The sequence below is a fragment of the Zea mays genome, chromosome 6 (genome assembly GCF_902167145.1).
Source record: "Zea mays cultivar B73 chromosome 6, Zm-B73-REFERENCE-NAM-5.0, whole genome shotgun sequence".
In the NCBI taxonomy this organism is placed as follows: domain Eukaryota; kingdom Viridiplantae; phylum Streptophyta; class Magnoliopsida; order Poales; family Poaceae; genus Zea; species Zea mays.
This window is the reverse complement of record NC_050101.1, coordinates 62799108-62824087: the sequence shown is the minus strand read 5'-3', so window position 1 is coordinate 62824087 and position 24980 is coordinate 62799108.

Here is a 24980-nt window from a genome sequence, read left to right as displayed (position 1 = left end):
TCGATACAAGACCGGTCAGGTGCACCACGTGCTTGCACAACTCAAATCCGATCCCGTTTAGGTTGATTGATTTATAGTTTACATTATGTATGATTTGGTTGATGTCAGGCAGTGCATGTATATGTGTGGATGTGTGTAAAGCATTTCGATTATGCGCATTGGTAGGATCGCGTTTGCGATTAGAGAACAAGAGGTTATTTGATGTGTGCGAATTGTAGTTAGTCTAATTAGGTTTTGGTCGATGATGTGCATGTGTGATTATGTGTGCGAAAATACATTGGTATGAATGGAAGCGTGTAGAGAGGAAAATGAAGTAGAAAAGAACTCCGGTGTTTTTATATTTTGATAGGAAAATATATGATGTCTTGTCTGATGCGAAGACTAAGTTTAAATAAATAAATGCGGATCATATTTTAGGGAATGCATCGGTAGATGTTTATGTGAAGAGGGTATTGGTTTTATGCATGGGATCGGTGATTGTGATAGTCGATGCGAATGAGGAGTATGAGCAATCCGGTTGGAGTCACTTGCGCGGTTGATGCCTTGTGCGTATTTTGGGGACCTGTAGGTGCATAGGTGAACCGAGGTTATTTTGTTGTTGGATTGGATAGATATGTGGCTGCGATAGTTCCTTGATGTGTCGTAGGAATTGGTCGCGAATGTGTTAATGAATTGCTAACATGCTTCATCGTAGATTAATGTGTTAGTGCGGCAAAAATTTGGTAAATCCTAAAGCATGCTTGGTGTCTTCCGCACTCGGCTAGTGAGTCAGTCTAGGATAATTATATTTACGTATTCATCGTTGGTGTAGGTTAAATTAGGTGAAAAACGTAAATTACGTGACATATATTTAGTGTTTGGAAGATGAGATAGATTAATTTAGAAAGATGTGTTATCAAACATGTGTGTCGAAGTGCGTTGTAATAGTAATGGCGTTAACTTGAACAAAGAGTCTCAAGTGCATGCCGTGCTATGGTTACATTTGAGATAGTAAATTATAAAAGTTGCGCAATATGAGGTTCGATCGATGTAGTTAATATTGATTGAACTGTAGAGAGGTGGTGACATGCCGAAGTAGTCATCGCTTCCTCTGCGGTTAAGTCGAGGTCATGTGTGATCATGTTATTTACGTGGTGAATGTGTTTGTTGAATTTATGTGGTAATTTTAGTGCACTAAATGGCACGGATAAAAATTAGTAAGTCTACTTGTTAGTTCTCACTTGGTTATTTTAACTCTAACAATTGTCAAAGTGTTAGAATAATTCAAGTATCTAGAACGCGACAATTCTTGAATTATATAGGAGCTGAAACTTATTAATTGCTGTTTTGGACTGCACGCAGTGATTTTCCCATACTGTATGTTTGATGAACTAAATTGTGTTTTCTGTAGATATGTGCTATAGAAAAGTGGTAGATAACTTTATTATCTTGCTGGTGTTAAAATTTGACAACCATAGGTCTGACAGTTTAGTAGTGATGATTTTTACAAATTCCGTAACTGAATCTGTCCAAATTATGTACAGATTTCAGAAATTGCATTGTTTGCTCAATTTAATGTTGCAATCAGTTCATGGTCGTTATAAGAAAGTTGTAGATGTTTTTGCTATCTTGCTTGTGTTAAACTTTCATAACCATAGGCCTGATAGTTTAAGAGTTATGAATTTTACAAACTGGTAGTTGTATTCTGTCCACTGACAGAACAGATTTCAAAAACTGAATTGTTTGATTCAGTTCAACCTAGAATCAATTCTTGGTGATTATAAAAATTATGTAGTACTTTTGCTAAGCTTTTCAAAAAGTCTTAGATCACTCTTTTTGGTGGTCTGAAGCTTAAGTTATGAATGTTTCAATTATGAAGACTGAATCTGTCCAGTTCTGGACAGCAAAGTCTTTTAGTGATGTTTATCCTTAGTTAAATATTGAATCACCTTGAGATGTTTATAAATGATATGTAGACAATTTTATTACCTTTCTATAAAGTCTAGGATCAATTTGTTTGGATGTCTGAATTTTCAGTTATGAATTTTTAAAGTCACAAGTCTGAATCTGTCCAAATCTAGACAGAGCTGTTGTGATTGCACTTTTTGACCTTGCTATGTGTTGAATCAGGTTAAGGTGAAAATACCAAAGTTATAGTTCACTTTTTAAGCTTTCCAAAAAGTCCGAGTTTGCTATTTTTGGATTAATATTTGAAAAGGTATGATTAAAACAAGTAACTGCTGTATTGCTGTCCAAAAAAATTCTGCTAGTGCTTATTTAATTGTTAGTTCACCCTTTTGGCTAAAAATGGTTGGTTAGCACTAAATTAATATAGACTTGCCATGACTAAGCGTAATAATGCATGTGTGTCATGTTTTATATGTTTCTTCTTTAGTTGATTGTGATATAAAATTTCCATAGACATTGATGCCTATGTCATCGGTTAAACTTGTGTTGGATGCTTTTGTGTGATAAATAGAAGAACTAATGAAAAGTTGTAGCAAATTAAATAAACGCTTGTACTTATGGGGTCGTATTTGTGTTGCGTAAATATACAAAATATTTGTCGTCTTTTAGTGGTGTTAACGTTGTGCGCCCGATGATAGGTAGTTAGCTAACGCTAGTGTGTGTGGTTACTTGTGATGTCTCGCTACTTGGTGTTTAATTCGCTAGCGTGTACTTAAAGTATCTTGTGCTATTTTATTATATTCATACATATGCATCTTGCACCTCATATAGGACCGAGAGATGATGATCGAGCCAGTGATGTGGTGCCAACCACAAGACGCAGTTGGTGGACGACCTGAAGAATGGACTTAACCAGTGGATGCTCGTCGAGCGAGTACCCACCCCAACAAACACTATCTAAGTGTCAAATTAAAGGCAATCCCCGATTTTATGCATAACCGTTATATATGCTATTTTACTGCACTTAATGTTTGTAGGCTTGTACTGTGCACTTAAGTGTAGGAGTTGATTGAAACCTTAGTTGCATGAACTCAGGATTCCTTTTGAGATGGATACTAGTATGCTAGGTCGAGTAGCTGCTTTACTAATTAGGGATCTCGGTAGAAGTCGAGTGATTTTTCTAGCACTCGCGCGAGGTCAGGAATTGGTTGTATCCATTTATATATCGTACTGATGATGGTCTGTGGACAACGGTCCATGGGGATGCGTTGTCTACGAGACAGAAATTGGAATAAGGATTAAGGTGTGGTACCGTGTGCGTTTGAACGTACTAAACACATGCCGAGAAATATGGTAAATCGGTAAGCCTAGTACATGAGTGAACCTGCCCGCAGACTTTACCCCTCACGCGACCTGAGACGTGGTCTCCCATTCCGGTTATGGTGGGTACAAGTGCGGTCACTGCACGACGACAGTCGGGGTCAGTGAGGCATTGTACGCCAAGGCGGTGAGCCCTAATCTGTTGCCAGGGAATCGATGGGGACGGTTGATGTGTGTGGGGACGGAGTGCCTCGCCACGTCGTGTGTTTAGGTTTACCTTGCAAGGTTTAAAAACTCTATTCGAATCGTCTGCTTCTCGCAGCTAATGAGACTGCTTGATCCATGCTGCTACATTGAGTAATAAGTGGAAATGAGTTGACTGGCAAAAGATGTTGATTGATAAAATGTTTGATACCATGTATGACTAGCTAGGTACACATCTAGTTTAAAAGGATCATACTAAAACTTGAAAAGTTAAAACTTGATTTTAGACTCAACTAGTGCTTTTGGCAAACCAAACCCCTCAGCCAAACAGCTACATGTCTAGAGGTAGAGGAGTAGACTCCTCACACCGGGTAAGTCTAGCTGAGTATTAGTATACTCAGCCTTGCTTGTGGCACAATTTTTGCAGGTACTCCTTGATTGATTGATGGTGTGACTTGGCCTTCGTCCCTGCCACCGGGACAGACGGTCGAGTGGGTTATTGCTTCCACAGGAGGGGACCAAGAGGAGTAGTGTGGCCAGGCTTCGCCATGTTACTCGGTTCTTCTCCGTTAGTTATTTCCGCTGCATTAAAATTTATGGTTATTATTTCTGAAACTCCGATAATGTAATCACTATTGATACTTATTAAACTTGTGGTATTATGCTTTATTGTATTTCTTTGTGCCTCACCTTCGAGTGAGCTAGTGGTATTCAATCCTGGATAAGTGGCTTTATCGGACTAGATCCGAGGGACTGACGGGTTATTCCGGTTTAAGTGTGTTGCTGCCTCTAAGGCGTGACATAGGCACTTAAGTTGGAATAATTCGGGCGGTTCCGCCACACTTACTGGGTATGCCACCAGAGCGAAAAGTTGAGTTTGCCATAGAGCTTCTTCCTGGAACTGCCCCCATCTTTAAGAGAGCTTACATAATATCCGGACCAGAGTTGGTTGAACTTAAGAAGCAGATTGATGAGCTGTCAGAGAAAGGTTACATCCGTCCAAGCACCTCGCCTTGGGCCGCCCCAGTCCTATTTGTGGAGAAGAAGGATGGCACCAAAAGGATGTGTATCGATTATCGAGCTCTGAATGAGGTCACAATCAAGAACAAGTACCCCTTGCCCAGAATAGAAGATCTGTTCAACCAGTTGAGAGGAGCCAGTGTGTTCTCCAAGATAGATCTGAGGTTGGGTTATCATCAGCTCAGGATCCGACCTTCAGACATTCCGAAGACGGCATTCATGACCAAGTATGGGCTGTATGAGTTCACTGTGATGTCTTTTGGTTTGACAAATGCACCGGCCTTCTTCATGAACTTGATGAACAGTGTATTCACGGATTATCTTGATAAGTTTGTGGTGGTATTTATTGATGACGTTCTGATATACTCTCAAAGCAAAGAAGAGCATGCAGATCATTTGAGGATGGTATTGCAGAGATTGCGAGAGCACTAGCTGTATGCAAAGTTTACCAAGTGCGAGTTCTGGATCAGTGAAGTCCTGTTCTTGGGTCATATAATCAACAAAGAAGGATTGGATGTGGATCCGAAGAAAGTGGTAGACATTCTGAACTGGAAAGCGCCAATAGATGACCGAGGAATCAAGAGCTTCATTGGAATGGCCGGATATTATCGGCGATTCATTGAAGGGTTTTCGAAGATTGCAAAACCAATGACAGCGTTGCTAGGCAACAAGGTTGAGTTCAAGTGGACCCAGAAATGCCAAGAAGCCTTCGAAGCGCTGAAAGAGAAGTTGACTACATTGCCTGTCTTAGTCTTGCCTGATGTGCACAAGCCCTTCTCGGTGTATTGCGATGCTTGTTACACAAGTTTGGGATGTGTGTTGATGCAAGAGGGAAGAGTTGTGGCTTACTCGTCCCGACAGCTGAAAGTTCATGAGAAGAATTATCCAATCCATGACCTAGAGTTGGCAGCAGTGGTTCACGCACTGAAGGCATGGAGGCACTATCTATATGGACAGAAATGTGATGTTTACACAGACCACAAGAGTCTGAAGTACATATTCACTCAGTCCGAGCTGAATATGAGGCAACGAAGATGGTTAGAGTTGATCAAAGACTATGAATTGGAGATTCATTACCATCCAGGCAAAGCAAACATAGTGGCAGATGCTTTGAGCAGGAAGAGTCAAGTCAATCTGATGGTTGCCCGTCCGATGCCTTATGAGTTGGCCAAAGAGTTTGACAGGTTGAGTCTCGGATTTCTGAACAACACGCGAGGAGTTGCAATTGAGTTGGAAACTACCCTGGAGCGGGAAATCAAAGAAGCACAGAAGAATGATGAGAAGATCAATGAGATCCGGCGATTGATTCTAGATGGCAGAGGCAAAGATTTTCGGGAAGATGCAGAAGGTGTGATATGGTTCAAAGACCGCTTATGCGTTCCCAATGTCCAGTCTATTCGGGGGTTGATCCTCAAGGAAGCTCATGAGACAGCCTATTCGATTCACCCTGGCAGTGAGAAGATGTATCAGGATCTGGAGAAGAAATTCTGGTGGTACGGAATGAAGAGAGAAATCACAGAGCATGTGGCTATGTGTGATAGTTGTCGGCGGATCAAGGCAGAGCACCAGAGACCAGCTGGATTGTTGCAACCGTTGCAAATTCCTCAATGGAAATGGGATGAAATCGGTATGGACTTCATAGTCGGATTGCCTCGCACTCGACCCGGCTACGATTCTATTTGGGTAGTAGTGGACCACTTGACGAAGTCAGCCCACTTCATACATGTCAAGACCAACTACAGCAGTGCAGTATTGGCAGAGTTGTACGTGTCTCAGATTGTTTGCCTTCATGGTGTGCCAAAGAAGATAGTGTCAGACAGAGGAACGCAATTCACCTCTCATTTCTGGCAGCAGTTGCATGAAGCTTTGGGCACACATCTGAATTTCAGTTCAGCTTATCATCCACAGACAGATGGTCAGACCGAAAGGACCAATCAAATTCTTGAAGACATGTTGAGAGCCTGTGCGTTGCAAGATCAGTCCGGATGGGACAAGGGATTGCCTTATGCAGAGTTCTCCTATAACAACAGTTACCAGGCCAGCTTGAAGATGTCACCATTTCAGGTGATCTATGGAAGGAGTTGTAGAACTCCATTGCAATGAGATCAGTCTGGAGAAAAGCAAGTGTTCGGGCCAGACATTCTGCTTGAAGCTGAAGAGAACATCAAGATGTTCCGAGAGAATCTGAAGATAGCGCAATCAAGGCAGCGAAGCTATGCAGATACAAGAAGAAGAGAGCTGAGTTTCGAAGTCGGAGATTTTGTCTATCTGAAAGTGTCATCGATTAGAGGAGTCAGAAGGTTCGGAGTCAAAGGCAAGCTAGCACCCCGCTACATTGGACCGTATCAGATTCTCGCAAGGCGTGGAGAAGTGTCCTACCAGCTCAGTCTGCCAGAGAGTTTGTCTGCAGTGCATAACGTCTTTCACGTGTCTCAGTTGAAGAAGTGCTTGCGGGTGCCAGAGGAGCAATTGCCAGTTGAAGGTCTTGAAGTCCAGGAGGACTTCACCTACGTTGAGAAGCCAACGCAAATCCTTGAGACCGCAGACAGAATCACCCGGAGGAAGACCATTAGAATGTGCAAAGTCAGATGGAACCACCACTCTGAGGAAGAAGCAACCTGGAGCGTGAAGATGATCTGATGGCTAAGTACCCTGAGCTCTTTGCTGGCCAACCTTGAATCTCGAGGTCGAGATTCTTTTAAGGGGGATAGGTTTGTAACGCCCCGAATTTTGGAGTTGAATTTTCTTTTTTCTTTCTTTTCTTCACTCGCCAAATTCGGGCGTTACCCTTTCCTTTTCCCTTTTCTCCTCGCTAAGCCTTGATCTTTTCCAAAGTGATAGCGAGATTTGGCTTGTGATCTCGTGTAAGTAAACCTTAAAAACATTTTCTTTGGTCGTTGCATCATGCCGAACCACGCATCTTTTTCTTGTGAATATTTGCTGGATTAACATAAAGAATGGACTTAGTATAAGGTTGAAGGGAAATAGATAATGGAAAATAGGGAAAATAAATAGAAAGGAACCCTCCCCTTCCTCCCCTCTTTCCCCTTTGGGTCGGCTGGCTCGGCGGCCCAGCCGCCCCCCTCTCGCGCGGCCCAGCCGCCCCTCCCCTTCCCCCCCCCCACCGCGGCCCAGCCGCGTCAGCCGCCCCTCCCTTCGTGGGCCGGCTCGGTGGCCCAGCCGCCCCCTTCCCCCCCCCCCCCCCCGCTTTGGGCCCACCTGGCAGCCCAGCCGTCCCCCCCGCCCCCTCGCGCGCGCTCGGCGCGGGCGGTTGAGCCGCCGCCGCCACCCCCCCGGTGGGGCCCGCTTGTCAGCCGCCCCCTTCCCCAAAACCGCCTCCCCCTTTCTCTCTCTCCTCTCTACCCCCTCGCGCACGTCTTCTTCCCCGTGCAGCTCGTTTCCCTCTCCCTCCCCACCTCGCCGCCGACCGAAACCGCCCCCTCGACGCCGGCCTCGCCCCTCGCGGTAAACCCCCCTCCCTCCTCTTCCCCTCGCCCCTCCCCTCCTTCCCTCCCTGGCGCGGCGGCTCCGGTCACGTGGCCCTGTCCGGCTCGGCGCGGCCGGCCATGGCGCGGCCGTGGCACTCACGCCCGCCCCGGCTCCCTCCCTCCCCGTGGCGCGGCGCGCGGTCCCGGCCCCGGCGCCCTCGGTGCGGTGGCCCGCCTGCCCGGCCTCAGCCTCGTCCCGACCTCGGCGTGGCCCGGCTCGCGCCCGCCCGCCCGGCGCGGCCCGCGACCCCGGTGCCCCACCTCGCCTCGACCCCCTCCCTCCCCTGCCCGGCGCGACGGCGCGCCCGTGCGGCCCCGCCCTGGCCCGCTCGGTCACCGTCCTCGGCGTCCGCCCGCCCCAACCCCTCCCTGCACGGCGCGCTCGAGTCCCCCGCGCCCGGCCCCGGCATTCCCCCTCCCCGGCCCGACCTCGCCCGCCGCTGCGCGCAGCCCCACCCCGGCTCAGCCGCCCTCGCGCCACGTCCTCAGTGCGGCGTGCCCGCGGCCTCGCCCGCGGCGTAGCTCCTCGCCCCGTTCGGCCCTCCCTGCGCAGCGGCCGCCGTGGCGCGGTGTGGCACGTCCGCCCCTGCCCATAGCGCCCGGCGTGCGCGTGCTCGCCTCACGTGCCCCGGCGCGGCCTTGAGCTCGGTCCGGCGTGTCTGTGGTACGCGGCCTCGAGCTCGGCCAGCGTGCGGCCCGCGCGTTCGACCCCGGCGTGTGCGTGACCCGTTCGCGACGCGTCAGCGCGGCTTTGCGCGCGCGTACTCGTGTGGTGCGTGTGGTGCTTTGGCACGGCTCGCCGTGCTCTCGGCGCGCTCGTCTACCCCTAGACGTGCCCGTCTACCCCCCTTGTGTATTCCATGCGCGCTAATCACGTTGTTCATATCAATAATCAGAACTCAATTTAGAAATTGGTTACGTTAATTATTTCATGTAGCTAATCTTGGATCTCGTTTAATGTTGATCAATTGAAAATAGTTATAATTATATTAGTGCATGTGGCTAATACCTGTTAGTGTAACTCGATGGGATTAAGTCACGTAGCGCTTAGTTATGCATCTACCCGTAATACGCTTCGAGTATAGCTTTAACCCCTTCGAGACCTTTCCCCGTCCCTTTCTAACCATGGTAAATGCAATATCGTATGTCATATTCCATGCATGTTTAATCTACTTGTTCTCTTGTATGGTGTACTGTTTGTTTCCTAATTTGAATGGATGGATGGATGTATGTTTGCACTCGCGTAGAGAACGATTTGGTCAAGGAACCCGAAGAACTCGCAGGAGAAGCCCCTGAGCAGCAGTCGGTTGGTGGAGGCAAGTGTCCCTTGACCTATCTCTATCCTATACATTCTTTAATTCACCTCCCGCATTTCACAGTTATACCTAAGGATTGACTAGCTTTGTTATCCCTATCCTTGTTTACCCATTTGGGTTGGATTATTATTGCTTAGTCTTATGCTGTTGCTCAACTCTAATCAATGAACATGATGAGAATGATCAATGATACGCTGTGTTCCCTCTTCTTATTTTGATGTTATACTTGTGGCCTTTAAGGGGGCTCGAGCGGTTTCTCGAGTGCCTCTCCGTAAGGACCTGTTCGTTGGATGACCGTCCGGGAAAACAGTGCAACCATGAGGGTGGAATGGGGTGCCCTTAGCTGAATAATTAGAGGATCCGGGGTGTAGTTCGCTTCGCCGTCGTGCCATCAATGGGGCTCGGTGTATGCAGCTCGCTCTGCCAAGGTTGATTTGTCCCTTGGGGAGGAGTGCGGTACATTTAGGAAACCTAACGAGCGGCTACAGCCCCAGGGAATCTTTGTAAAGGCTACGTAGTGAGACCCTGCCTACTCACCTTGGGAGTGTTCAAGGGTCCGTACAACCTGAGGCAAAAAGGGAATCACGGCTCATGGGTATAGTGCGCAACCTCTGCAGAGTGTTATGAAACTGATATATCAGCCGTGCTCGCGGTTATGAGCGGCCAAGGGAGCTCCAGTGATTAGTGGTACTTGATCAGAGATGTTCGGATTGCAGGTAGCAATGAGACTGATGGTTCTTGGTTTTGACTCTGGTAATGGTAAGTGGTACTCTTTCCGTTTGGAAAGGAGTACTGTTGGGGGCCTTCGGCTTCCGAAGGTCCTCAAAGACATAATTTGACAATGTTTTCCAAGTATGCGAGCAGGTACCTTCGGAATCAGGTTGCGGATATACAAAAGTGTGGTCAAGACGAAGCTTGGTTGAAATAGAAGACGATGGTGACAAAGGGTGAAACGATCACGAAGCTATGTGCAGAAAAGCTTCAGCGTGACAGCAGAAAAAGGGAACCGGCTTAAAGATGAAAAGCCAAATTAGACCTTGGGGAATTACTACAGAGTTATTGATAAAAACAAAGGGCATTAATGTAATTTTACATGGGCTGCGTCCTGTGCCTATAAATAGATGAACAGTACTCCCGTACTGTTCACGCTAACTTGGCATTGGCATCACGCTTGTACCATTACTTTCCTTCAAGCCGAAGGTACATTTGTAATTTGTTGTCATTTATATAAGTGAAATAAATAAAAATGAGTTAATATTCAAAGTAATCATATTATTTTATGTATGAACCTTTCTTACCTTTCATTATGATTATGAAGGTATGACCTTCATAACCTTCGTCCGAAATCCATTATATCCAAAGGGGTATAATGCTTCGAAGGATGAAGGGCTTTGATATTTAACATTTTATGTTGTCTTGTTCTTAATTCATAGCATTTGAGAACAAGTCCCCAACAAGTACGTTTGGGGTTAATAACGTGGGTTAACTCTAAAACTTGGCTTTCTCTACTAGTAATAATAATCTGACCAACTAAAAGCAACTGCTTTTCTTATCCCCACATAAAGCTAGTCCACTACAACCAGACAGGACACTTGCTGAGTATGTTGATGTGTACTCATCCTTGCTCTACACACCAAACCCCCCCATCCCCAGGTTGTCAGCATTGCAGCCACTGCTTAGGAGAAGATGAAGCCGTGGAAGGAGACTTCCAGGAGTTCCAAGACTACGACGAGTTCTAGGCGTGGGTTAGCGTCAACCCCCAGTCGGCTGCATGTGAAGGCCGCGTTTATCTACGTTTCGTTTTCGCACTTTGATTTATTGTAAAGACTATGTGGATGTCTCAGACATATGATGTAATCGACTATTTCCCTTTTAATACTATTTGAGCACTGTGTGATGATGTCCATGTTATGTAACTGCTGTGTACGTGAATTGCTGATCCTGGCACGTACATGGTTCGCATTCGGTTTGCCTTCTAAAACCGGGTGTGATAAGCACGAAGCAGTGTGGAGGACTTGCTTCGGCTGACTCTGCCACGCTTCAGCTTCAGCAATTTCCTTCTACTTCTGAATGGTAACATGGCATGTCCTTGTTGTGTGGCCCTTGTCCTCGCCACAAAAAAGGTAGTATAACTTTCGGGGTTGATTGCCAAACCTTCCACCACTAAAACTTCTTCCTCTTGTACCTCTTAGAGCTAGTGGTCTAAAGGAAGTCTGTTGCATGCTCGAAGTCTGAGAACTATGATGGCTATGTTGAGCATTGTTGGCCCTGTCATCGTTGGTGTTGGAGTTGTGGATTGATTGGACATGCCTGAGGTGAAGTCTTCCTCCAAAGCCCCTGGTCATCTCAGAAAACCTATAGGCCTCCTCCCTTCTTTGGCAAAAATCGTTGTTAGCCCGGATGTACTCATCCATCTTCTGAAGAAGCTTCTCTAGAGTTTGTGGAGGATTTCTGGCAAAATATTGAGTTGAAGGTCCGGGCCGAAGCCCCTTAATCATGGGCACTGTGGGCACTTGTGCTCTTAAGCGCAAAACCCTTCGGACATACGCCTGAAGGTATTCCTCATGGTCCTGTGTACATTGAAACAAATCTTGAGCTGTGACTGGCTTCGTATGAAAGCCTTGGAAGCTAGTGACCAGCATGTCCTTGAGCTTCTGCCACGACGTAATTTTCCCTGGCCGAAGAGAAGAGTACCAAGTTTGGGCCGCATTTCGGACTGCCATGACGAAGGACTTTGCCATGACGACAGCATTACCCCCATACAAAGATATTGTTGCTTCGTAACTCATTAAGAATTGCTTGGGATTCGAGTTCCCATCATACATGGGCAACTGAGGTGGCTTGTAGGATTGCGGCCATGGGATAGCCTCCAATTCTGCTGCCAAAAGAGAAGCATCATCAAAGGTAAAGCTACAATGATGGAAGTCGTCATACCATTCATCCTCATTAAACGAGCTCTCTTGACGAAGCTCCCTATGTTGAGGCCTTTGGCCATGGTCATCTTGGGTAAGATCGCACATTTCTTCAGCGACTTCGTCGATCTTCTTCTGAAGGTCGGTCAGCCGGGCCATCTTCTCCTTTTTCCTTTGCACCTACTGATGAATGACTTCCAGGTTCCTGATCTCCTGGTCCAGCTCCTCCTCCTGAAGTGTTGGGCTGGTAGCCTTTCTTTTCTGGCTTCTAGCTTCTCGGAAAGAGATCGTCTCCTCATTTGTGTCCAGTGGCTTCAGTGCAGCCCCTGGCGCTGCTGTCTTCTTCGGCGGCATGACGAAGGTTAATGCTTTGCCAAAGGTTGTGGAAGTGAGTACACCGGAGGTGGGCGCCAATGTTGGTCACTTGTTCTCAAATGCTATAAATCAAGAACAAGACAACATAATTGTTAATGATTAAAGACCTTCATCCTTCGAAGAATTATTTTCTTTCAGATTTAATGATCTTTGGACGAAGGTCATGAAGGATGTACCTTCAACATTTTAGTATATAAGTATGAATAAGAATATAAATATGAATGAGAACGTGAAAGAACATTAATGAATGGAAGATAATGATCAGATCCTCACAATTTATTTATATTCATATTCATATGCAAGAATTAACATTAGTAATGTTTATAATACAATAGTACCTTCGGTTCACCAAAAGGTGGGAATGCAAAGATGACGCGAGAGAGAGATTACAATCCAGCGTGAACAGTACAGTGTTATTGTTCATCTATTTATAGGCACGGGACGCAGCCCGGATAAGATTATATCCATGCCCCTGACATTTACTCTTAATTATAATGCGAGTTAACAAGGACGAAGTAGTCTTTTCCCCTTTAAGTCGGTTTCGTCCTTCATCCTTGCTATCATACCAAGCCGAAGTTCTTTTAGCCATAGCTTCGGCGCTCATCCATGTCACCTTCGGATTATATCTTCGTATTACACACGCCATTATCATGAGAGAACCTTCGTCCCAAAGCCAAAACCTCCTGTAATAGACTATGTCATACTGAAAACATATGATTAGTTACGTTTTTGAGGACCTTCGAAAGAGGAAGGCCACCAACAGGCGAAACCTGAAATTTATAATATTAAACACACACTTAGGCCGGGGTTAGCGTTAGAATTAAATTCGAGTGCGGAAGATTGTTTCTCTTGCTAAGAGTTGCTCAATTGATGCGATGACGTTGTGGGAGCAAACTCAAATCAATGTTAGCAAGGAAACTTTAGAGAGAGAGGAAAGAGGGCTAACAAATCAAGCGAAAATCAATGCAAGTGAACATGGTGATTTGTTTTACCGAGGTTTGGTTCCATAGAACCTAGTCCCAGTTGAGGAGGCCACAAAGGCCGGGTCTATTTCAACCCTTTCCCTCTCTCTCAAACGGTCACATAGACCGGATGCGCCTTCTCCTTAATCAATTGGGTCACTAAGACCCCACAAGGATCACCACACACTTAGGTGTCTCTTGCTAGCTCTACAAAGCACTTATGAGAATAAGAATGGGAAGGAGAAAGCAATCCAAGCAACAAAAGAACACAAATAATCCTCTCACAAGTCTTTAAGCACTAGAGTTGATTTTGGGAGCTTGGAGTGGATTGAATGCTTTGAATGTGTCTTTGAGTGTTTGGCTTTGCTCTTGCAATGAATATGAAGTTTAGAAAACTTGGATGCCATTGAAGGAGGCGGTTGGGGGTATTTATAGCCTCCAACCACTTCCTAGCCATTGGCTGGTTTTGCTGGCGATGGGCACATCGGACAGTCCGGTGGTGCACCGGACAGGTATTGTTCACTATCCGGTGCACGTCATGTCAGTGCGCCCATTGGGGTTTGGAGCAGTTGACCGTTGGAACCCTTTCTCTTGTAGTTGCACCGGACAGTCCGGTGCCACACCGGACATGTTCGGTGCGCTCTGACTTCTCTGCTCTGACTTCTGCGAAGCACTGTTCCTTTTTGCAGTCGACCATTGGCGCCAGTTAGCCGTTGCTCCGTTGGCTCACCGGATATGTCCGATGCACACCATACAGTCCGGTGAATTATAGTGGAGCGTGCCCTGGAGAAACCCGAGAGTGAGCTGTTCGAGTGCTGCTCGGCCTAGTGTACCGGACACTGTCCGGTGCGCCATTGCAGCACACTATCAAGTCCTTTGCTCCAAATATATTTGAGTCCCCAACTGAATTTCTTTCTTGGTTTTTGTTGAACCCTACGCACTTGAGATAATAGACATCTAGGCAAACTAGTTAGTCCACATGGTTTGTGATGGACGTCAACCACCAAAATCGATTATAGGAAATGATTAAGCCCATTTCCCTTTCAGGGATCCAACAACCCGGCGTCTGGGCCATACTTCAAAAAGCACCTGCCACCTCTGAACAACTATTCAGGGGGGCGGACATCCACATCACCACGAACGAGAGGGCCCAGGACCTTATTGGAGGCACAAAGTCCGTGTCGCCTACACCGCGGTGGGACACGAACCAGCAACCAGACAAACACTGGGAAAAGAGACCTCGCGAGGAGGTGCACACTACCCGACCACCTACTGCTCGAGCCCGCGGCGCGCCCCGTGGAGGGGTACAAACACTGGATGAGATCCTCAATTCCCATTGCCCGTATCACAAGGACATGCAACGCACCCTACAGAACTGCAGAGATTTCAAAAACTCCGTCGGGCACGGCTGACCGTTCCAACCATTGCCACCTCCCCCGCCCCGAGGAGAGCATGGCGAACATAGGTAGCCTTAGTAGTAGGAAGGAGAGGTGGATCTTTCCCTCGCGTTGACAGGATGGTCAACGTCATATTCGGAGGCCACGGAGCACAAGAAAGTAGGAGGCAACAAAAGCTTAAGGATCGACAAGTTCTAGTGGCCACGAACAATGCTCTAGCTCCTTACCGATGGTTGGAGCACACAATATCCTTCAACCGAGCTGATCAGTGGCTTAACTTCGATCACCCCAGCAAATATCCGCTACTCGTCGATCCAGTGATCCGAGAAAGCTAGGTGAAGAAGGTGCTGGTGGATAGTGGCAGCAGCATCAACGTCACCTCTCTCCGAACACTCCAGGCCCTAGGGGTCACCATCGACCACCTCGCCGAGTCGGATACTCCTTTATTCGGCACCGTGCCCACTTAAGGAGAGTACCCACTGGGACACATCTAAATGTCCGTCACCTTTGGAACCCCAAAGAACTACAGAATTGAGTTCCTGAGGTTTGAAGTGGCGTGTTTCGATTGCGGGTACAACGCCATCATTGGAAGACCAGGATTGGCAAAATTCATGGCAATTCCACACTACTCGTATATGATACTCAAGATGCATGGGCCTCAAGGCATCATCACCATGTGTGCCGACTTCCAAGGCGTCGTGGAATGCTTTCAGGGTGCCATTCAGATGGCTCTCACTCCTAGGCCCCCGGTAGCCCTTCCCACACAGGCCGATGGCAAGCTGGTGGACGAAAACTTCACGATCCCCTCTAATGACGCTCTGGCTATGGCCTTTATGCGCCCGACTAAAGAAACTAAAAGGATCAATTTGGGATTCTCTGATGAACGCAAGACTGCAATCATCAGCACCAGCCTCGGTGACAAATATGAAAGCGCGCTCATCCAGTTCCAGCAAGACAATCGGGATGTGTTCGCATGGCAACCTGCGGACATGCCAGGAGTCCCGAGAGAGCTGGCCAAACAGAACCTCAAAGTGTACCCTCAGGCAAGGCCGATCCGACAAAAGCTACACCATTTCACGCCTGACAAAAGAGAAGCCATTCAGGCAGAATTAGCTCGCCTAGTGTCTGCAAGATTCATTAGAGAAGTACTACATCCTGAATGGTTGGTAAATCCTGTTCTTGTACAAAAAAGAATAAAGTTGATTGGCGCATGTGCATCGACTATACTGATCTCAATAAGCACTGTCCGAAGGAGCCCTTCTGACTCCCTAGAATAGATTAGGTAGTTGATTCGACCGTTGTTTGTTATATGCTCTCCTTCCTAGATTGCTACTCTGTATATCATCAGATCAGTCTGGCAAAGGAAGACGAGGAGAAGACTGCATTCATCATGTCGTTTGGAGCCTTCTACTATACCTCCATGCCGTTTGGCCTCAAAAACACTAGAGCAACTTACTAGAGGGCTATCCAAACATGCTTAGCTAACCACTGGGGCAAGCGAGTAGAGGCCTATGTTGATGATGTAGTAATCAAGACAGAAGACTCAGACAACTTCATCAAGGATTTAAAATATGTCTTCAACAGCTTGAGGCGCTACCGATGGAAACTGAACCCAGAGAAGTGCATGTTCGGGGTACCAGCTGGAAAGCTACTAGGGTTTATCATCAGCCATCGAGGAATAGAGGTAAATCTAGAGAAGATTGAAGCCATTATGAGGATGGAGCCACCGCGATCACAGAAGAAAGTACAAAGGCTCACTGGATGCATGTCAACACTTAGTAGATTCATATCAAGGCTTGATGAGAAAGGGATGCCATTCTATAAACTGCTCAAAAAGGTGGATAAATTCTAGTGGACCACAGAAGCTCAGGAAGCCTTGGAAGCACTAAAGAAGTTTCTGACCACACCACCAGTACTCAAGCCACCACGCCGAGCTACATTCGATCAACCGGCTAAAGACCTGCTACTATATATATCCTGCACGACTCACATGGTAAGCACTACGTTGGTAGTCGAGCGGGCAGAAATAGGGCGCTCGTATCCAGTACAACATCCGATTTACTTTATCAGCGAAGTCCTCGGTCCCTCGAAGATAAGGTACCCTCAAGTTTAGAAGCTATTATACGCAGTACTTCTAACCGCTCGCAATAGTAATCATGGGATTCCCAATAGGAGATTAACTCCACAATAAGGAAGTTGTTGGAAGAACATCCAAGTGATTATGCGAACTCGGAGCTCATGATATAGAATTTCGACCTCGTACTGCAATGAAGACTCAAGTACTGGTTGATTTCGTATTAGAATGGACTGAGCACTAGGTCCCAGAAAACCCAAAAGATGCTGAGGTCTAGAAAATGTACTTCGACGGCTTGCTAAGATTGCAGGGAGCAGGAGTAGGGATTCTTTTCATTGCCCCTCGAGGTGACCAACTCAAGTATGCACTTCAGCTCCTATTTCCAGCGTCCAACAACACTACAGAGTACGAGGCCTTGGTTCATGGCTGAGCAAAAGTGAAGCGAGAATAGTCATCAAAAGGTTAATGGTGTATGACGATTCACTGGTAGTCATCAGCTAGGTAAACAAGGACTAGGACTGCTCAACCGACTCAATGAATAGATACTGCGCAATGGTATGGAAGCTAGAGGACAAATTCGAAGGTTTGGAATTCCACCACGTGGAAAGGGATCGGAACGCAGCAGCAGATGCATTGTCAAAGCTGGGGTCTAGCCGAGCCTAGGTTCCACCTGGGGTTTTTGTCTAAGAAGTATAGCAGCTAAGCGTCACCACAGAGCAGGCTGAGGAGTGCCACATTTTGGACCAGGCAGAAACAGATCCCAACGACTGGAGGGAGTCAATTATCAAATACATAAAAAAACGAGGAAGAACTAGATGACAAGGCCACCAAATAATGCATCGCGAGACAGTCGTCCCATTATACCATCATAGGGGGTCTGCTATACAGAAGAGGTGTAGGAGGAGTCCCCATGAAGTGTGTTCACTCGGCTACTAGAAGGCAGATGCTGGATGAAATTCATGTGGGGCAATGTGGTGTGCATCCAACATTAAGGACATTAGTAGGGAAAGCTTTCAGGTCCGGGTTCTACTGGCCAATAACGAAGAATGATGAAGCAGAGTTAGTTCAGAAGTGCGAAGCATGCCAGTTCTTATCAAAACAACAACATCTGCCTACCCAACAGTTGAAGACTATTCTTGTAACCTGGCCTTTCACATGTTGGGGGTGGATTGGGTCATTCAAAAAAGCTCAAGGGGGATATACTCACATACTGGTCGCCATTGATAAGTTCACAAAATGGATAGAATACGAGCCCATCGCCTCTTTGACCTTAGCAAAGGGGGTGGAATTCATTCAAGAAATAATGTTTAGGTTTGGGATACCTAAGAGCATTATCACAGACCTGTGATCTAACTTCACTAGCTCAGAGTTCTTTGATTTCTGCGAGCAAAGGAGCATCCAGATCAAGTATGCATCAGTGGCACACCCAAGAGCTAATGGGCAGGTGGAAAGAGCCAACAGAATGATACTTGAAGCACGCAGGAAAATGGATCAGAGAACTACCATATGTGGTCTGGAGCTTGCGAACCCAGCCAAGCCGGGCTTTGCATGGAAACACCACATTCTTCATGGTATATGGATCGGAGGCAGTATTACCAGCAGATTTGATCTTTGGAGCACCCAGGCTAACATTTAAAAGCATAGCTAAGGCAGAAGCAACCAGGCTGGAAGATGTTGATATATTAGAGGAAGAACGTTTGAATATGGTCTTTCAGTCGGCCAGATACCACCAAACCCTGAGGTGCTACCACAACAAAGCAGTGTGATATCAATCCTTCGCAGTGGGATACCTAGTCCTCCATCGAGTACTGACAGGAGAAGGACAACACAAACTGTCACACCCATGGGAAGGGCCATTCATCGTTGCAGAAGATACCCGGTCAGGATCATATCGACTTACCCAAATGGACGGAACTAAAGTGAGGAATTCATGGAATATTGAACAACTCAGGAAATTCTACCCGTAGCAGTACCTCGAAACTCTGGTGGACAAGATGTACTTCGTAAGCAAAAGGTTTCATTATTAATAAAGCTTCTATGTTCTACCGCATATAAACTCTCGATCAACAATCGGCTTAAGTCGGAAACGACTTAAAACCGACGCAACATACCTTCACACTTACATGACTTAGGGTGATTACTATACCCTACTGACGGAGCAATCGGCTTAAGTCAGAAACGCCTTAAGTCGGTGCGACATGCTCACGCTTACATGACTTAGGGTGATTACTATACCATACTAACGGAGCAATCTGCTTAAGTCGGAAATGCCTTAAGTCGGTGCGACATGCTCACACTTACATGACTTAGGGTGATTACTATACCCTACTAATGGAGTAATCAGCTTATGTCGGAAACGCCTTAAGTCGGTGCGACATGCTCACGCTTACATGACTTAGGTTGATGACAGAATCTTTTGAAGACAGTAACTTATTAATCCATGACACTTCAGTCTGGCAGGCCCTCAGCTCATCCCTATGATGGCCAAGCTCTAACATGGTAAAGCGATGACTCCTCTCCAAAATAGTAAGGGAACTTCTTGCATCACGGTATAGTCTATCCAGACCGTCACGGGAATCAAGAAGCTTTCGCGTCTCCTCCTACAGACAAGAAGAGCACTAAACATCGAAGTAAAGGCGCGAAACAGAGGCATCAGGAATAGTTAGGAAAATCTACCTCATGGGCTCTCTTCTCTGAATCAAGCTGAGAGTTCAAGGAAGAGTTTAGGGTCCGAGCGCTGTAACACCCCTGGTGTCACAAGAACTAAAACTTGGGCATGACATCATATGCATTGACATTTCCTTATGTATGTTACACCTAGAGTGCATCCACTAGGCTAAAAGTTCAAAACAAGTTGTGATGTGAGGACTTGAAGTGATCCTTAACCCTAGGATAGGGTACTTAACCAAGGGATAGAGGTATGTGGGTGTGTGTGATAACCAATTGAGTATTGTCTCAAAGGTTAGAGGAGATGTTCATAAAAGAATAAACTTGGAGAGTTTGAGTGGCACAAAACCCCTAGAGCACTCAACCCTAATAAGAACCTTAGAAACCCTAATTAGTGCCCTACAAGGTGATTTCAATTTCTAGGCACTTATGGACCAAAGTGCATATATGAAAGTGGTAGAGTATCAAAAACTAAGCAACTTTTACATTCGAAGGTTTCAAGTGTTGTGGAACAAATTGGAGTAATTTGCAAAAGTTCCCAAGTGTACCAATATGTCTTAACTTTGAAAAAACAGTGTAATTAGGCTGACTTTGGGACCCTGTATCTCTTAATCCATGAAGATTTTGCTATAGGTCACTACAACAAATTTGTAGAGCTACTATAGGGGTACAAGTTTGATTAAGTAGATAAGCCCTAGAGCTAACTAGAAATTGGAATAAAATGCCCTAGAAGTCAGGCTATCATACAACTTCAGTTCTGAAAATTGGAAGTTCAGTGACATTTGGTCAACTTTGAAGACAGTTTGTGACTAATTTAGTGGAGTTAAGATGTAACACCTTGATTTTGGGGTATAAAATTTCTTTCTAATTATCACCCAAAATCATGTGTTACTCTTCCTTTTCTCACTCTAGGCTTTCTCTCTCTAGATTCTTTTTCTCTTTTTCCTTTTGGTTAGAAATAGCTTAAACTAGTGGAGGTTAATTATTTATTTTTTTTACCAAAACCTTATGAGTCATGACATGTTGCATCATGCTGAGCTTAAAATATTCTTTGAAGTCTTGCACAAGTTTGAATTTATTTGAATTTGAAACTTAGTTTGAATTTGGATTTGAAAACTCTATAGAAAAAGAAATGGAAAAGGAATTAGAAAATCTAGAGAAAAAGGAAAAGGGGAAGCAGCCCAGCCGACCCAAGTCAGCCCAGCCAAGCCACGCGCCCGCGCCGCCTGACAGGCGGACCCCGCCTATCAGCGCAGTTCTCCCTCGCGCGTGCCCTCCCTCTCTGGCTCGCTGCCCAATGGGGCCAACCTGTCGACGCCAATTCCCGCTCACCAGCGCGCTCCCTCTCTCTCTGTCTCGCGGGCCCGGATCGCCAGTCGCTGAGCCGTTGCACCGTGCGCCCTTTTCTTCTCTCTCTGTGCCGTGGGCCTGCCCTGTCAGTTCCGCCCCTCCGCGCCCGCCGTGGGCCGGTGCGTGCGCACTCGCGCACGTCGCCGGATTTCTTGGCCACGACGCCTGCCCACGCGCCCAGCTCCTTTCTTAGAGCCCCGCTAGTGCCCCGCGCACACCCCTCGCCTCATTTCGCTCAGCTTCACCCTCTCTCGCGCTCTGCTCACGTTGCCAGCCGCCGCCGGAGACCCGCGCCCATGTTCCCGGCCATCCAGCTCGCCGGAGACCACCCCAAGCCTCACCGAGCTCCGCCCCGAGTTGAGACATCCGTCCCCGTGCCCAATTTCCCCTATTGCGCCCTGTGTTTGGCCAATTTCGCCTACGTCGGTGCTCGGCCGCGGCGGTCCTCCGTGCTCGTGCGGTGACCGGCCGATTTAGCCTGGTCTAGTTCACCGGAGTAGGTCCCTGTGTCACCCCTGCCTCTGCTGAAGTTAGCCAAGGCCTTAGCGCGCCTTAAGTCCCCTCCCCGTGGCCGGAATGGCTCACCAGAGTTACTCTGGCCCGCCCGAGGCCTTCTTACCACCGTTCTCCCCTCTCTACCCGTGGATTCATGGCCCCTTCTCTGCCATTGAGTTTGCCGTGGCGCCCTCTTCCTCTCTGCCCAACTCCGGCGACCTCGGGACCCCCTAGCTCACGCCTGCCTCAATTCCGGCGACCTCACCGCCGCGGAGAGGAGCAGCGCCGCCCGCAGCCGTTCACCCCTCCCCGGTCTGATCCCCTCCGTCCGATCCGGATCACACGGCCCGGACCGCGGGTACCGCTTCGCGCACGCGCGCCCTACGCCCTTGGCCTGCCTCTGATCCCCTCCATCCGATCCTGATCGCACAGCCCGGACCGTGGGTACCGCTTCGTGCACGCGCGCCCTGCGCCCTTGGCCTGCCTGTCAGCGCCCAAGTCCCCTAGCGCTGGGCCAGCTTGGTCACTGCGCCCCCCCTCTGTCAATGACACTCCCTGGCCCGCCTGTTAGCGCTCGCCCGCTCGCGCGCGCGCCCTCGGCCGCAGATCTAATCTCAGCCGTTGGTTTTAGATCTGACGGTTAGATTCACCCGATACCCCTTCGCGCGGTAGTTTTCTTAAAGAGAACATCGGTTTATTGGAAATCAACCCGCCGTCCCTGGTTTTCGCGCGCAGGCCCCTGTAATCTTGCAGATTTAGCCCTGGACTTTTAATTATTCACAGAATTAGCCTTAATTTCATATTTTGAATTCCCAAACTTGTTTATTTCATAACTTTTACATATGAACTCCAAATTTAGTGATTCAAATTGCAAAATGTTCATAGAATTATTCTTTGTTTAAATAAAGTAGGTTCACTTACTGACTGCACACTCTAATTTTTAGGATTGAATATGAACTAATGTAGATGTATGTTTTATTTATTTAATAAAATAAATAAAAGGAGAACCTTAGAGATTTAAACTTGTTTAAGCTTGTGAGATTAATAATAGGTATTACATAAGTTCATCTCCCTTCTAAATTTTAGGTCACAATAAAATAAATTGATCTATGATTATGTACCTGTAAATAACACTTTGGGAAATAATAATCTATTTTCAAATAAAGTTAATGTATGCCTTAGTTTATGTTATACTTCGAATTCATTATCCCTTATGTAGTATTATGTATTTTTAAGATGTGTTCCAATGTTTGTACATGTTTGGTGTGATGTTCATTTGCACTTTCCAAATGTATTGAATGCATGCTCGCTTTATTTAGACAACAAGCAGTCCGAGGTTCTTGAGTGTGTTGTTGGAGACCTCCCTGAGCAGCAACCTGGTGAAGGCAAGTGTCCTCTGACCTATTATGTCCTACATATTTTATGATTCACTATCCTACATTACTTTATGAAACCTAAGGATTGACTAGTCTGTATTCACTTATCCTTGTTTACCTTTTGGGTTACCATGGTTAGCATGTTGCTATTGCCTTAATCAATGAACATGATGTGAACATTTATGATACGATACTGTTATCCTGATTATGTGGATGATCTTGTGATACCTTAGGGGGCTCAGGCCTTTTTCCATAGTACCTCTCCGTAAGGACCTGTTCGTGGAGTGACCACCCGGGATAACAGTACAACCATGAGGGTGGAATGCGACGCCCTTAGCTGATTAATTAGATGAACCTAGGGGTGTAGTTGGCTTTGCCGAAGGGCCGACAATGGGGGCTGGGGCGTAGTGCTCGCTCTGCCAAGGTTGGGGTGCAGAGGTTCTTTCGATTTGGTTTTGTTAGTCACCCACCTTGGGGAGGTGTACTGCGTTTGTATGACTGGAGAAACCTAACGAGCAACTATGCACCAGGGGAGTCTTTGTAAAGGCTACGTAGTGTATCCCTGGCCATTCACCTTGGTAGTAAAGATCGGGTCTGTACAACCCAGGCTGCAAAGGGATCACGACTTGTGGGTAAAGTGTACAACCTCTGCAGAGTGTTAAAAACTGGTATATCAGCCGAGCTCACGGTTAAGAGCAGCCTTGGGATCCTCTTTGATTAGAAGAACTTTGGATACTTTTATGTTGATGATTAACAATGATGTTATAAAATCTGATCTCTAGTATTTCCTCTTTTGAGGAGGTACTTCTGGGTAATAACTGGGTTTATTACTAAAACTTGGCTCTACTAATGATAATAAATATTTGACCAACTAAAAGCAACTGCTTGACCTCAACTCCATATACAGCTAGTCCACTTTAGCCAAATGGGACATTTGCTGAGTACGTTGATGTGTACTCACCCTTGCTTTACACACCACCCCCACCCCAGGTTGTCCCCAGTGTACCTAATGCTCAGGAGGTGATGCTGGCAACTTGGATGACTTCGAGGAGTTCCAGGAATATGACGAGTTCTAGTTCTTTCTTAGTGGCAAACCCCCAGTCAGCTGCCTGTGTAGGCTTAGCATCTACGTTTCGTATTTCCGCACTTTGATAATTATGTTGAACAATGGTTATGTAATAGACTCTGTGGATGTCTTGGACATCTTGATATAATCAAGTACCTTTCTGCTATTTATTTTGAGCATTGTGTGGTGATGTCCAATTATGTAATCACTGTGTACGTGAGTTTCTGATCCTGGCACGTACATGGTTCGCATTCGGTTTACCTTCCAAAACCGGGTGTGACATAAGTGGTATCAGAGCCATGCTGACTGTAGGACCGCTAACCTAGACTAGAATGGTCGCCCTAAGGACTATAGTCCCTTACTCTTACTTGACCTCTCTATGTTATCTACTTATCTCAAAAAGTTTTGTCTTTTCATTCTAGTCTAATAGTTCTACTCTTACTCTTGTGCTTACGATGTCTTCTATAGATGGCTCGTCTTAGGTGCACTACACGTAAGTCTGTGATCCCCTTTTTGCCTTCTCGCTTGGCGGAGCGTCCCCTGCGTCGCATGGTGCCAGGTCAGTCCAGTCACCTAGAGAGACTGCATCGTCGCCTGCATGAGGAGCAGGAGCGCCGACGCCAGGAGCAGGAGCAGGAGCAGCAGGACTCCTCCCCCTCACCTCAGTAGGAGGTGGAGTCTGAGAGGCCGCCTTCCCCTACACCTCAGCTAGAGATGCCCCCTGCACCACCTCAGGGCATCCCGGCTGCTGGAGGAGACCCTGACGGAGACAGAAACGATGACGACATCGGTGGTAGTTCGAGCCACGGCATGGAGCTTTTGGAGGAGCCGGAGCTGGAGGGATGGATCGGTAGACCCATCACTCGTGACGCGGCTTGTGGGTGTCACTTCCACGACGCTCTCGATAGCCTGCTGCGTCGGGCCTTCGACTGACACACTTGGTCTATCGAGTACCGTTGTGTATTCTACCAGCATCATCACGGGTTATACCCGGACCAGTGGGAGGCTCGATAGCCTGCTGCGTCCGGACGATGATCTCCGGGGTGCAGAGGCCTTCTCAGAGCACTATTC